This window comes from Vigna unguiculata, chromosome 6 (assembly GCF_004118075.2).
Source record: "Vigna unguiculata cultivar IT97K-499-35 chromosome 6, ASM411807v1, whole genome shotgun sequence".
Classification (NCBI taxonomy): Eukaryota; Viridiplantae; Streptophyta; class Magnoliopsida; order Fabales; family Fabaceae; genus Vigna; species Vigna unguiculata.
The window spans coordinates 15,380,226-15,394,665 of NC_040284.1; positions in this window are offsets into that span (position 1 = coordinate 15,380,226).

Consider the following 14,440-nt stretch of genomic DNA (forward strand, 5'->3'; position numbering starts at 1 on the left):
GTTGCTCAAGTTTTTTCACAAAGACTTGGTATTTATTTTGAGGAGACATATTCTCCAGTGTTGGATGCAACAACATTTAGATGTTTAATTAGCCTTGTTTCAAAAGAAGGTCAGAATTTACACCTCATGGATGTTGTTACAACATATTTGTATGGCTCTCTAGAGAATGACATGTATATGAAACTTCCTGAAAGATTTAATTTGTCCAATAAAGCAAATTATAAAGAGGATTATTCAATAAAATTGAATAAGTCCCCTTATGGATTGAAACAATCAGGACGTATGTGGTATAACCGTCTTAGTGAGTACTTGTTAAAGGAAGGGTAAAAAATGACCCAATTTGTCCTTGTATTTATATGAAAAGATCCGAGAATGAATTTGCCATAATTGTTATTTATTTAAACAAATATGTTTTTGTACATCAAGAAGCTTATTAATGAAAGTGCTTACAAAGTTCTATATGGACAAATCACCTTCATTAGGCACTTCAATGGTGGTGAGGTCATTAGATGTTGATAAAGACCCTTTTAGACCTCAAGAAAAATATGAAGAACTACTTGGTCCTGAAGTACCATATCTTAGTGCTATAGGAACACTAATGTAATTATACTCGACCTGATATAGCATTTGTTGTAAATTTGTTAGCAAGATATAGTTCTTCACCTACAATAAGACATTGGAATGGAGTAAAATAAACACTCTGTTACCTTAAGGACATTATGAATATGGGCTTATTTTACCCAAATGATTCAAAATTAGATATAATGGGTTATGCAGATGCAAATTATTTATCTGATCCTCATAATGGTCGATCACAAACATGATATTTGTTCACATGTGGTGGTACAACGATTTCATGGCGATCTATGAAACAAACAATAACAACAACATCATCAAATCATGCAAAAATCTTAGCATTACATGAGGCAAGTCGTGAATACGTTTGGTTAAGGTATATAATTCAACATGTGCAACAAACTTGTGGTTTATCCTCGGGAAAAATGAAACCAACAACCATATATGAAGATAATAGTGCATCCATTGCTCAATTGAAAGAAGGATATATTAAAGGAGACATAACAAAACATATTCTTCTAAAATTCTTTTTCACTCATGATCTTCAAAGAAATGGTGATGTAGAGATCCAAAAGATTCGCTCATGTGAAAATCTAGCAGATTTATTTACAAAGTCTTTGCCAAGGAGAACTTTTGAGCAATTGGTTCACAAGATTGGACTTCGTCATCTTAATGATATATAAGTTTACATGAGGGGAGAAGTAGAAGATGAAAAGAACAATATTATATAAAATGATGTACTCTTTTTCCATTAGGTTTTTATCCCAAAGGGTTTTTTCATAGTAAGGTTTTAACGAGACACATTCTTTTATCATGGACACCCAAATGAGAGTGTTATGAATTAATGGTCGGTCTATTGATTTAATATAATTACTTATATGATTGATATGATTCATTACTCTTTATGTAATATTTTGTATTAACTATTTGATTTATATCTTTTCTGGGTTAGCATGTTGAATATATAAATATGACTCTTCCTATCAGTAATAAACACACAAAAAAGTTGCTCCCGATTCTCTCTCTTATTCTCTATTCTTCCTTTTCTTCTTCTCTCTATTATTATTTATTATTAGCTTTATTTTATAATTGGCATATATTTATTAATTTATATAGGCTTAAATACCTATTTAGTCCTCATTTTCGTAGTGTTTGTTGTCGATGTCCTAATTTTTTTCAAATATTTAAAATAATTCTTATTTTTGCAATTTATATTTAATTTGATCTTTTTGTCATACCATTTAAATGAGTAACAGAATACCGTACATGTGACACCGTTTATATTATGTTTAATTTTAGTTTATTACGTGTACAATGACCGAATACATTAGGTTCAAATTAAGGATGTAGGGGAAAACGTTGTAGTTAGGAATTTGAGATGAACAAATATTTGCGGTTGTTGCGGTTGTTCAAGCACCTGGAGATTTGTTGGCATTTGGGATTTGGATTTCAACTTTGCAGATTCTCATCATCTACCAGGTTGCGATTTGAATGCTTTCTGCCGGAAAGTCTAATCCTGCTTAAACCATGGCCTGCTTTCATATGTTTTATCTTTCTCCAAGAAAAATATCATATGCCAGTGTTCCTTTCCAGGAAATTGTGTTGTAGTAATTATAATATCTAATAGTTGCTATCAAATCTGGTTGCTCCGTCAAAATCTCTGAGGACTATTTACGCGGTTAGTCAGCCTGAATGAGCTTGTTTCCGAGATGGACTTCGTTTTTGAACATGTTATAGCTTCAGCCCTTAACCCTACTTTTTCTCTGTATATTTAAATATACCCCATTTTGAAGAAAAAAATATAAATTTCTAATAAACTCATTTCTTTGGTGGATCATCTTCCTTTTCTGCACTTAACTTATAATTTATAAATTATTATTATAACATAATATCTTATTGTTTTATAATAAAATAGTAATTTATAAATTATTATTATAACATGATATCTTATTGTTTTATAATAAAATAGTAATTTATAAGATTTTAAGTTGAGTACAGAGAAGGACGAGAGAGGTGTCAATGGATCGTGATGCTTATTTGGTTTTCACTGACAGTCTTGAAACTGAAGAATAACACAATGGTACGAGATACAATATTAATATCGATTACATGAACGATCATCAAGGGTCTGTTCGTTTTTATAGATGGATATAGGAGAGAGTGTGAAGATGGATTCGTGTAGATTTAGGAGGATGAATATTTGTGTTTTTTGGAGTGGATTTAGAGGGTAAAGTGAGTGGATTTGGAGATAAGTTTTACGAAAGTGAGTGAAAGATTTGATTGATGTGATAAATAAAATAAATTGTAAAAATATATAGAATTAGAAAGTTACCAAAATACCCTTGATGGAAAAAAAGAATGATTTTATAGTTTGATGTTATAAAAATAATTATAATTAATTAATACAAATTAAAAAAATATTAAAATTATATGAAACTTTTTTTAAAAAAAAATATGAATGTAAAAGAAATTTATAGAATTAAATTTTTAAATAAAGTTATACAATTAATTTTTAAACAAAATTAAAACAAATTAAAAAAAATTAAAAAAAAACACATACGCACCGGTGCACCGATGTTAAGGTCTTCTAGGCACCGGTTACGTAACCGGTGCCCTCTCACTCACACACACCACTGCTGCAGTCACTCACCACCTTATTTCACACACTTTTACACACCATCTTAGTAATATATATGAAGAGGGTAAAAAAATAAATGTTTGAATATCATCCCAGATCTCTGCAAAGTTGAGGGGATGAATTTTTAGAATAAACCCGCAAATCAGTCGTCGTTTTTCTGCTTAAATCATTGAATGAGAACACAAAATATTTTTAAATTCATCTTCTTTAATACACGTGAACAGTAGAAACCTAACACATGCTAAGTATTTTCTCAAATATCTTATCTCGAATACTTCCTTCTTTGGTGAAGTGCAGTCTGAGGTTCAGGTTGAGCAAGTTGAAATCTGCAATCTACAAAGTTGAAATCCGAATCCCAAATGCCAAGAAATCCCCAGGTGCTTGAACAACTCCAACAATCGCAAATCTCTGCTCGCCCCAAATCACTAACTACAACGTTTTCCCCCAAATTCTTAATTTGAACATAATTTATCCAGGTAACTAACTGTACATGTAATGAACCAAAATTAAACGAAATACAAAACAGTGTTCTGTTACTCAATTAAACAGCCTAACACAAAATTATCAAATTAAACACAAATTACAAAAATAAAAATTACTTTAAATATTTAGAAAAAATTAGGACCATAGACACCAAACACTACAAAAATGAGGGAGTACATAAGTATTTAAGCCATTTATATATTAAGATTATTGAGTGATTGTTAACTTATTATATTTAATATTCAATTTTTTAACATCTAAAATAAATCACTAAATATAATTAAGTTTTATATAATTTAAATAATTACTTAGTAATAACAAATATATGTACAATTTTGGTATATAATTATATATATAATTAATTTTCGCTTATAATATTAGAGTAATACTTCTATTTTCGCTTATAATTATATATGAAATTAATTTTAATTGATGTAACAAGAATTTCTATTGACTGGACTGGACCTACTGATTGATTTTTTCACGCATTGATTATAATTATGCGATTAATTTTTCTTTTGCAAATGAAAAATTAAAGTTAAACTTTTAGTTTAAATGATAATTATAACATCATTGCTTCAGTGTGAAACGAATTACCACGTCAATACTTACACCTTGATTGTAATTTTGAAATATTAAGATCTTTACAGATTTAACGGTCAATTCATAAAATTTGGATAGATGGCAATTTTTTCAGTTCATTTCTTGATTTTTACGGTTTAAAAACTAAAAAGCGGTTTAAAAAAATAGTACCTTAAATGTAGTATTTAAAATCGTAAATGTTTTGTAAAAAAAGTCGATATATTATTAATTTATTTTAAACAACAAACCCGAATTTAAAAAAATAAATAAAGATAAAAATTTAATTAAAATTTATTTTTAGAAATACTTTTTTGTTTTTGAAAAAACTATAGTTTTTAACAAATGTATTTATTTATTTTATTCATAATACATATCTTAATCTATAATACGAATTATCCAACTGGCTTCTAAAATATAAGAAAACAATGACCTCTGGAAAAGATCCAAATTCTCAACTTAAATTCTTGACAACTGTCCAATTTTTAGGTTTTTTGGTAACTTTCCCTCTTCTTAAGGATGGCCTGTGATCTGCCTATTTTGATTCCCGTTTCTGACTAATCTAACCCTGTTATGAAGCATCATTTCGTTCAATTGTCTGGCCATAAAAGTAATTTTCATTTTCCCACCTGTTTGAGTTTTGGATGGAGGGAGTACTGCATGATTTGATTGATGTTCATGCATTAATTACTGAGCTCGGTTCCTTTTTTTATTCTAAAACAAAAAAGCAATTCTCATTCTTCGTGCACAGAACCCCTCACCTTCCATATCTTTTTCTCCCCTAAACCAATCTTCTCATTCTCTTCTCCGATCACACCTTCGTCTTCTTCACTTTACAACCAACACTGGAGAAAACCTCCTCTTGATCCTTTCATCCATCGTTTCACTCAAATGTCGGTGAGAGTCCGACGAGCCTCCACGGTCAACCTAGACGACGACTTCACCACGCGACCACCATGTTCACTCATCCTCTACCACAATCGACTCCATCCCTAAATCACCCACTACTAGACCTTTGCCGGCCTAAGACTCCTTCAGTTTCACCTCCATTGTCCTTTAGTGTCAACATCGGATCTTGTTCCAACCACTACACATGTTAGAAGGTGAAATATAGGATTGCCTAAATGAGTTCATGATATTTTTGTTTTGGTCTTATTTATCTGGATTTGCTGAATAACATTACCCTTAACCCTAAAAATGCTCCATGTTGAAGAGTTTTCAATTGTTAACCCTAAATAAAGCTCTTCTATGGGTTAGTGATTACATAAGTAAAGTAACTGGACCAATTTGTGTGTGTTAATTGGAATTGCAAACAAGAACAATTTAAGAAATTTGCAGCGGGATGAGTTGCACATGCACATCAACAGACAGTGGCGAAGCAATCTGCAAACCCCAACAAAAGAGAACCAGTTTTAAAGGTTTGATGATTCAAGGTACCATTTATTTCTTGAGAACTATTAATAGATAGCTTGATACTACCATTAATTTGCTTAAATGTCATTATATAAGTTTGGAGGTAACAATTTAAGGTTTGTAGTTTGTTTTCTTATAAAAGTTTGATCCTGCTTATTTCAAATTTAAATCACTACTTCTATATTTTATAACAGGTAGACAAGGAGACAGATGGAATCAATATCAACCACTGATTTTTGTAAGTTTCAATCTTAGGAATTTATTTTATCGAATATTTAAATGTGAATGTTGGTTGTGGTGTATTCTTCGTTCTTCCCAATTTGGATTTGCAACGTCCATTCGAGTGCTAATGTGATAACATCCTCATCATACAATTTTTCTTTCTAAAACTTCTACCAAAGGTTTATTTTAATAATATCTCAATAATATATTTACATTATTGTTTTTACTATGACTTTTCCTTTTTGCAGTGTTTATTCTTTTGTAAGTTTGAATTTCAAGAAGACCGAAGCAAAAGGTAGGAGCTAAAAAACTAACTATCTTTGAATGTAAATTATGTTTCTTGCATCCTTTTTGAATTATATAGTTACAAAATATTTTAATATAGTTTTTTTTAACAATGTCTTTGTAACGTATTTACATTTTTTTCTTTACCTGGACTTTATAGTTTTATATTCATCTAGGAGCTAATGTGCTAACTTCTTAATAATACAATTTGTGCTTATGAAACTTCTACAATAAATTATTTTGTTTTACTAGGATTTGTATGGTGGTATGACATTGTTAGTTTAGTTGAAACGATGAATGTTTTAGGTCACAATTTGTTTGGAGCAAACATCTTTTGGAAGAGCTTATTGAGTGTAAGGTTAGTTTATTTGGCAGTTCTTCATGTTTGACGAAGTAAAAGTACTTTAAGTTTTAGTAAAAGGAAATACTTTGTTTATGAAGAAATAGGAATTAAAGTTTTAATGAACCTCCTTCTTTTCTTTTATCTGATAAACTTTTTCTACCTTTCATGATTAACACAGTTCATGTGGTAACGTGTTGTGTTTGTTTCAAGTGGTTGGCGACGGCTATGCAATGACAAAATTAGAGGTGAGGGCGCTATTCTAATGGGGATTTTGGTTGAAAGTTTGTTGCAATTTGTGTTTTTTAATTTTAGTTATTGTCATGAAAACCAATGCTTTTATCATTGTTCTGTGTTTTTCCCATTTGAATAAATTTTTTGTTCTACAGGAACCTTTCAAAGAATTATATCAACTAAATCCTTCAAATTAATTGGCAACATTTCCTTTAATATAATTTATCTATATAAATTATGTTGAATGCTTTATATATTATAGCTTTATGTCGTGGCTTCTAAAGATATTGATTCCTTAACATTTTTCCTTTAACTGTTAACTTTCTGGTGGTAACCAGTATGCATTTAATTGTAGAGAAGTTAATAATTGATTATGTATCTTTATTTTATTCTATTATTTTACTAATAGTAATTTAAGAATGTATAATACTATAAGGCTCATTTTGATAAACTGTTTAAGATGATTGACAGCTTGGACAAAAGTTTTGAAGGTGAATTGATGTTATATATATGGAGTTATTTGTTAAAAACAAGCACTTTTTTTTGTTCTAACAATTTACACTCTTTTAATATTATGTTCTCCTTTCATCTAATTGTTATATTCATGCTTGAAGGTATTCCAAGAATTGCTAGAGTTGAAAGATATGTTGAATATGTAATGGCTACAAATGGTTATATTGCCCCTGAATATGTAATGATTGGTAACCTTTGTTTTTCAAATATGTTCAAATTGTAAAAAGAATGGAAGCTACAACTTTCAACAAAACATGAATGTGAATAAAACATTTCTGTACTTATATTGGGTTACAAAGCCATTAACTAACAATTCGAAAATTTTACACTGTTCAATTAAACGATTCAATGCAAGTATTTATTGCTAATTGGTAATAAACCAAATATAAAAGTTACACGTAATTCAATTTTTATTTAATAAAAATTTATATATTGTTGAGTCCTAATAAATTAAATATAAAAATTATGTGATTCAATTTTTATTAAGAGTTATATTTGGCGAGTATTGTCATGTTCAGTGGCGGATCTTGGCCAAAATTTCTGGGGAGCCAAAATAATATACTCAATTTATATATTTAAGATTTTTGTCACTAATTCAGGAAAAATTAATACATAATTTAATATAGCTATAATTATAACAGAAAATACATATATCTAAATAATATTGTCATCATTCGTTTTTTCATATTCTTGAACTTATCAAATAATTGAATCATAACTACATTTTTTAGCTATTTTTTTCCAATGTAAATAACCATATTATCTGCAAAATATTGATTTTCCATTTTACTAATATGCATATATCGATTCAAAAGTCATCATATGATCACTGGCGGAACTTTAAAGGGACAGGGGGGGAGCCTAGGCTCCCCCAAAATTTTTTGGAATTTTTTTAATATATATTTATATATATTTTTTAAATTATAATTATATATTATTTATATTAAGTTTATATTATGGAAAATAATAATAATAAATAAAATAAAAAATGTAATGGAAATATTGATTTATAAAAGAGATTAGGATTTTGTTTGTTATAAAATTTTTCTACCATGTAAGTTATTATGAAAGTGTGTGAGAAGAAAAAATTACAAAAAGATAGATTAGAAACTGAGGTTAGAATATAACCCTTAATTATGAAATTTAAGGATTTTGTGTTTTCCTACCTATGGTAAATTTTGTAAAGTTTTGAATTTATATAGGAGAGATGATAAATTTATATTAGAATAATTATGATAAATAGTAAAAGAATTAATTCTTTTTTTGAAGGAAGAAAGTTTGTGATAAACATGTAAAAAAATTGCATTTACGTTATATATCTCTAAAGTTTCTAGAGTTACATATAATGAATTTAAAAATTCATTAGAAAGCGATTCGGAAAAAGTGTCATCAAATTTCACAATACTCACCAAATCAGATTGATGAGGTACGAAAGATTTATCTAAAATGGTATTCATGGTTTGGTATCATGATATAATAATGAATGATAATCATATTTTTCTGAATTATACTATTATGTGTGCTTGTTTTAAGTAGAAGAAATGAAGAGAGAATGAAGAGTTTTTTCTTAACTAAAAAAATAAAAAATTTAATTTGGCACCCCCAAATTTTTTGTCCAAGTTCCGCCACTGCATATGATTTTGTTCTCATCTTCACTTCTTTTTTATCAATTTTAAAAAAATAAATTTATTCTTTAATTCTTTTTATCAATATACCTGTCTATAAAACAAGTTTAAGACTAAAAAATAATTTATTATAATTTAATCAAAAATTGAGAGACATAATTACTAAAAATAATTATGATAATCAAGTTACACTTAAACATTCTCTATAAAAAATCACAGAATACATTATTTGCTCTTATCTTTTCATAAAAATGAATATACAAAAGGGTAATGAGATAAAAAAAATAGGGCTAAATATTAAACAAGTATTGCACTAGTGAGACAAGAGAATTTTTTTTCCTTTAAGAATAAGAGAAGATATGAAAAAGATGAGGACAAAAATAATGAGTTTCTGTTTAACTTTTTTTTTTGTTCACTAACAAAAGAAATCAGGTAAAAGTAAGAAATGAATACAAACACGTGAAAAAAACATAAAAAATAATGTGAAAAAAAATGATCTTAACAATTTTTTTCTTTATTATATTTAATTTTTTATTGTACTATTTATTAGAATTAAATGATTTACTTTATAAAAAAATATCTAATTTATTTTTTATTAATTTTCAGTATATTATTATCTAATTTAAAATATACACATAATTTAAAAAAATTTAAAATATATAATTTAAAATATTTTAAATACATAAAATTTTAAAAAAAAAATATTAAAAAAGTTGGGGGTTGTGCCCCCGCCCGCTCCTATGTGGCTCTACCACTAGTCATGTTATTGTATTTTTTCCTAATTTAACTGTTACTTTTTTTCATCTTTAAAAGGTTTCCATGATCAAAATTTTTCTTATTGGTCTTTTCGAAAAAAAAAGTAAATGGGAGATAACCTTTCAACCCATTCCTCTTCTAGTGACACGTTACAAAATTTTTACTTTTAATTTTTTTCAAAATGTCAATTTATTTTAGTACCTTCACAAAATTTTCTAATTTTTGTAATTTTATGTTATATGTTATTATTTATTCTAATATTAAAAATGTAATTAATTATTTTTATTACATTTTTATATGGTAGATATATTTTCTATGTCAATATTTTTATGGAAACATAAATTACTATTTAAGACCATTTAATGCAATTAGATGATAAAATTTTTCAATGAAACATCTGGATGTTTCGATCTCTTTAAATCAGCAGCATGTGAAACATAAATTACTGTTCAAGACCATTTAATAACATGTGAAACATTAATTACTATCCAAGATCATTTAATAGTATGTAAAACATAAATTACTATTTAAGACCATTTAATAGCATGAAAAACATAAATTACTATTTAAGAACATTTAATGCAATAACTTACTCTATCAATAAATCTTACGTTCAATAAAACTCACTCTGCACAATTTCCAATGAACATTTAAATTTGTCACTGCATTGGAAATCTAAATTTATCATTGCTCAATAAACCCTGCACAACTTTCAATGAATTTTTTTAATATATTTGCATAACGTCTAAATAATGAATACGAAATTAGAATAAACGTTTGTATAAATTTTATTAATTATTATTTGCACTGCTCCAGATAATCATTATTGCACCACTGGTCTAGATAATTGAACTGCTCCATTAATTTGAACTACTCGAAATAAACATTCTGATGATTCAATTGATTGAGATTCAACTATTGAAGTAATTCATTAATCTCTCTTGATATCCGAATATGGTGCACGTTTGTATAAATATGTTTTCATTATTATTTGCACTGCTCAAGATAATCATCATTGCACTGGTTCACATATTTCAATTATTTCCTTTATTGTTTCATCTTCAACACACTTTGCACGAGACCAAAGTTCTCAATATTTCTAAATCTTATTTTAACAAAAATATGTATATATGCATTTCATTTCATTTCATTTCAATATAATATATAACTCAATGTACATTTTAAACAAAAACAAAATAAAATGTGTGTACCAATCAAGAATTAGTTATTATAAATTTAATGTCTACATTGATAACAATACTTGCATTTATTTTTGTTTAAAAATGTTAACATCAATCTTACATTATATTTGCATTTTTGTTTAAGTTGATTATTTATGTGTGGACATCACTTTTGCACGAGACCAAAGTTCTCAATATTCCTATATTTTATTTTAACAACAATATGTACATATGCATTTCATTTCAATATAATATATAACTCAATGTATATTTTAAACAAAAATAAAATAAAATGTGTGTACCCATCAAGAATTAATTATTATAAATTTAATGTCTACATTGATAACAATACTTGCATTTATTTTTGTTTAAAAATGTTAACATCAATCTTACATTATCTTTGCATTTTTGTTTAAGTTGATTATTCATGTGTGGACATTACTTTTGCATAAGACCAAAGTTCTCAATATTCCTATATTTTATTTTAACAAAAATATGTACATATGCATTTCATTTCAATATAATATATAACTCAATGTACATTTTAAACAAAAATAAAATAAAATGTGTGTACTCATCAAGAGTTAGTTATTATAAATTTAATGTGTACATTATAACAATACCTGCATTTATTTTTGTTTAAAAATGTTAACATCAATCTTACATTATGTTTGCATTTTTGTTTAAGTTGATTCTTTATGTATGGACATTACTTTTGCACGAGACCAAAGTTCTCAATATTCCTATATTTTATTTTAACAACAATATGTACATATGCATTTCATTTCAATATAATATATAACTCAATGTACATTTAAACAAAAATAAAATAAAATGTGTGTACCCATCAAGAATTAGTTATTATAAATTTAATGCCTACATTATAACAATACATGCATTTATTTTTGTTTAAAAATGTTAACATCAATCTTACATTATGTTTGCATTTTTTTTTTGAGTTGATTATTCAATTGTGGACATTACTTTTGCACGAGATCAAAGTTCTCAATATTCATATATTTTATTTTAACATGAATATGTACATATGCATTTCATTTCAATATAATATATAAGTCAATGTACATATGCACAAAACAAAAGTTCACAAGATACCTGATTACTATACCTTGCTGTCAAAACCACACCCTTCAGATTTTTTCTCAAATGTAAGTATTTCAATATTTCAATATAAATTAAGTATAACTATAAACTATGCATTGTGTAACTATGGATTGTATCAATATATAATGAACATAATCAATGGTCTTGAATAATTAGAAAATGAAGTAAATTGTCATAATTAGCTAAAGTCGAAATGATATATTTACAAATCCACATAAATTATATCAATAATAACAAAAGTTTAATTTAATTTTTAACCAATATAATATATTATAGTTAAACAAAATACCTATAATAATAATAACACAAAAACAAAAACAAAAAACTCGTGCATACGTACGGATCTCATACTAGTTTAAATATAAAACAAAACAAAATCAGTAAATACAAGTACGCTGCGAAGCATGAAAACGCCATAAAAATGGAAAAGAAAAAGACGAAGTAGTGAAGGGGTCGCTTTTTTGCACTAAAAAAACGTTTCAAGAGATTGGAATTTTTAGTAATGTAGTAATTTGGATCTTCCTATGATGTTATTTGTCACTGATTTTGTGTTTTGGTGATGTTAAGCAAAATAAGAGCAATACTAGTCGTTTTGAATCATCACATCAAACAAAGAAAATCAGACACACAAAATAGCAATATAATGTTTGTTTCAATGTCACTAAACTTATTTCTTTTCCTTTGTTTCAAATTCTGTCGATTCAAAAAACATTATTGGAGATAGTAACAGATACAGATTAAAGAAACTAAAGTATGTGGTTTGAGTTGCTTTCTCCTTATATTAGTCAAAGACTCTTTTTTGTTTTAATTATATTTGTTTTATTTAAATATTATATGGATTTTGAATTGGTTTGTTTTTATTTTATTTTTTTTAAAAATTATATAATGTTCTCTAGAATGATGCCTTTTATAAAAATAAAAATAATAACAAAATCAAGTTGTGTTGTATTGTCGTTTGGTTGACTCTACCACCGGTCGTGTGAGATTATTTCGAAGAAAATCTTCAGAGATGTGATTGAACGCGCATTCACCTTTCGTGTGAGATTACTTCGAAAAAGATTTTCACTTATGTGATAAACTGTCGCTCGGCCGCCGAGCGGTCCCTCCCAGTACAAACAGTTGAACAATCCATAAAATTTTATTATGATCCTTTATATAAATTATACGCCACATCGTCCAGCCATGCCGAATGTCACAGACCCATGTAAAAAACTGTAAATAGGAATCATTATTTATCAGAGTTTCATCTTCATGATAGTGCTCAACAACTGATGCTTCTAGAGAGGAAAGGTGTGAAGACAGAGACAAAAACAGAGAAGAGAGAAAAGCAACGAGAAGAAAATTTTATTAATTGTGTTACCGTGGTACAAAGATAAAAAGGAGTATTTATACATGCATAAAACACTTATAACTAACAACAATAAAAACACAACAAAACTATTAAAGCTAAGAACCCCCTTCAAGCTGGGAGTACAAGTTTAACATTCCCAGCTTGAAACATATACTCTTGAAATCCGTAGGAGATAAAGGCTTAGTAAGAATGTCAGCAAGTTGTGATTTTCTTGACATAGGCAGAAGCTTCAGCAAACCATTGTTGACATTTTCCCTCACAATATGGAAATCTATCTCTATGTGCTTAGTTCTATCGTGCATGACTTGATTAGATGCAATTTGGATAGCCGATTGATTATCACAGTAAAGGACAGCAGGAATCCTATGATTGATTCCAATATCATCAAGCAGGTATTTTAACCATTGAATCTCACAAGTTGTGGCAGCAAGGGCTCATATTCAGTAGATGAACTTCTAGAAACAGTAGGTTGCTTCTTTGAATGCCATGAAATAGGAGAATTCCCAAAGTATATAATATAACTTGTCACACACTTTCTTGTCTCTGCACATCCAGCCTAGTCTGAGTCACTATACCCCTTCAATTGAGCTTCACTGTTGGCAGCAAGGAAGATACCATTTCCTGGAGTTTTCTTCAAATACCTTAGGATCCTCATGGCAGCTTGTTGATGTATACTAGTTGGTGCATAAACAAATTGGCTTAGATGTTGGACTGCATGGGTGATATCGGGTCGTGTATTTTTCAAGTATATAAGCTTCCCTATCAGTCTTATATAAGAAGAAGGATCAGGAAGGATGCCTCCCATATCAGCAGCAAGCTTGTGATTCATATGAGTGATGGCTGGAGCGCAGTTCATCATTCCTGCATCTTCAAGAAGATCTAAAACATATTTTCTTTTACACAAATGAATTCTTGTTTTATTTCTAGCAACCTCTAATCCAAAAAAATATGTTAAATCTCCAAGGTTTTTAATTTTGAAAGTTTCATTAAGGAGGTGTGTCAAGTTTTCTATCTCAACTACATCATTTCCAGCCAAAATTATGTCATCCACATAAACTAATGCAATATTTATGCTATTGTCAGTACGTCTAAGAAACAATAAGTGATCAACATTAGATCTAG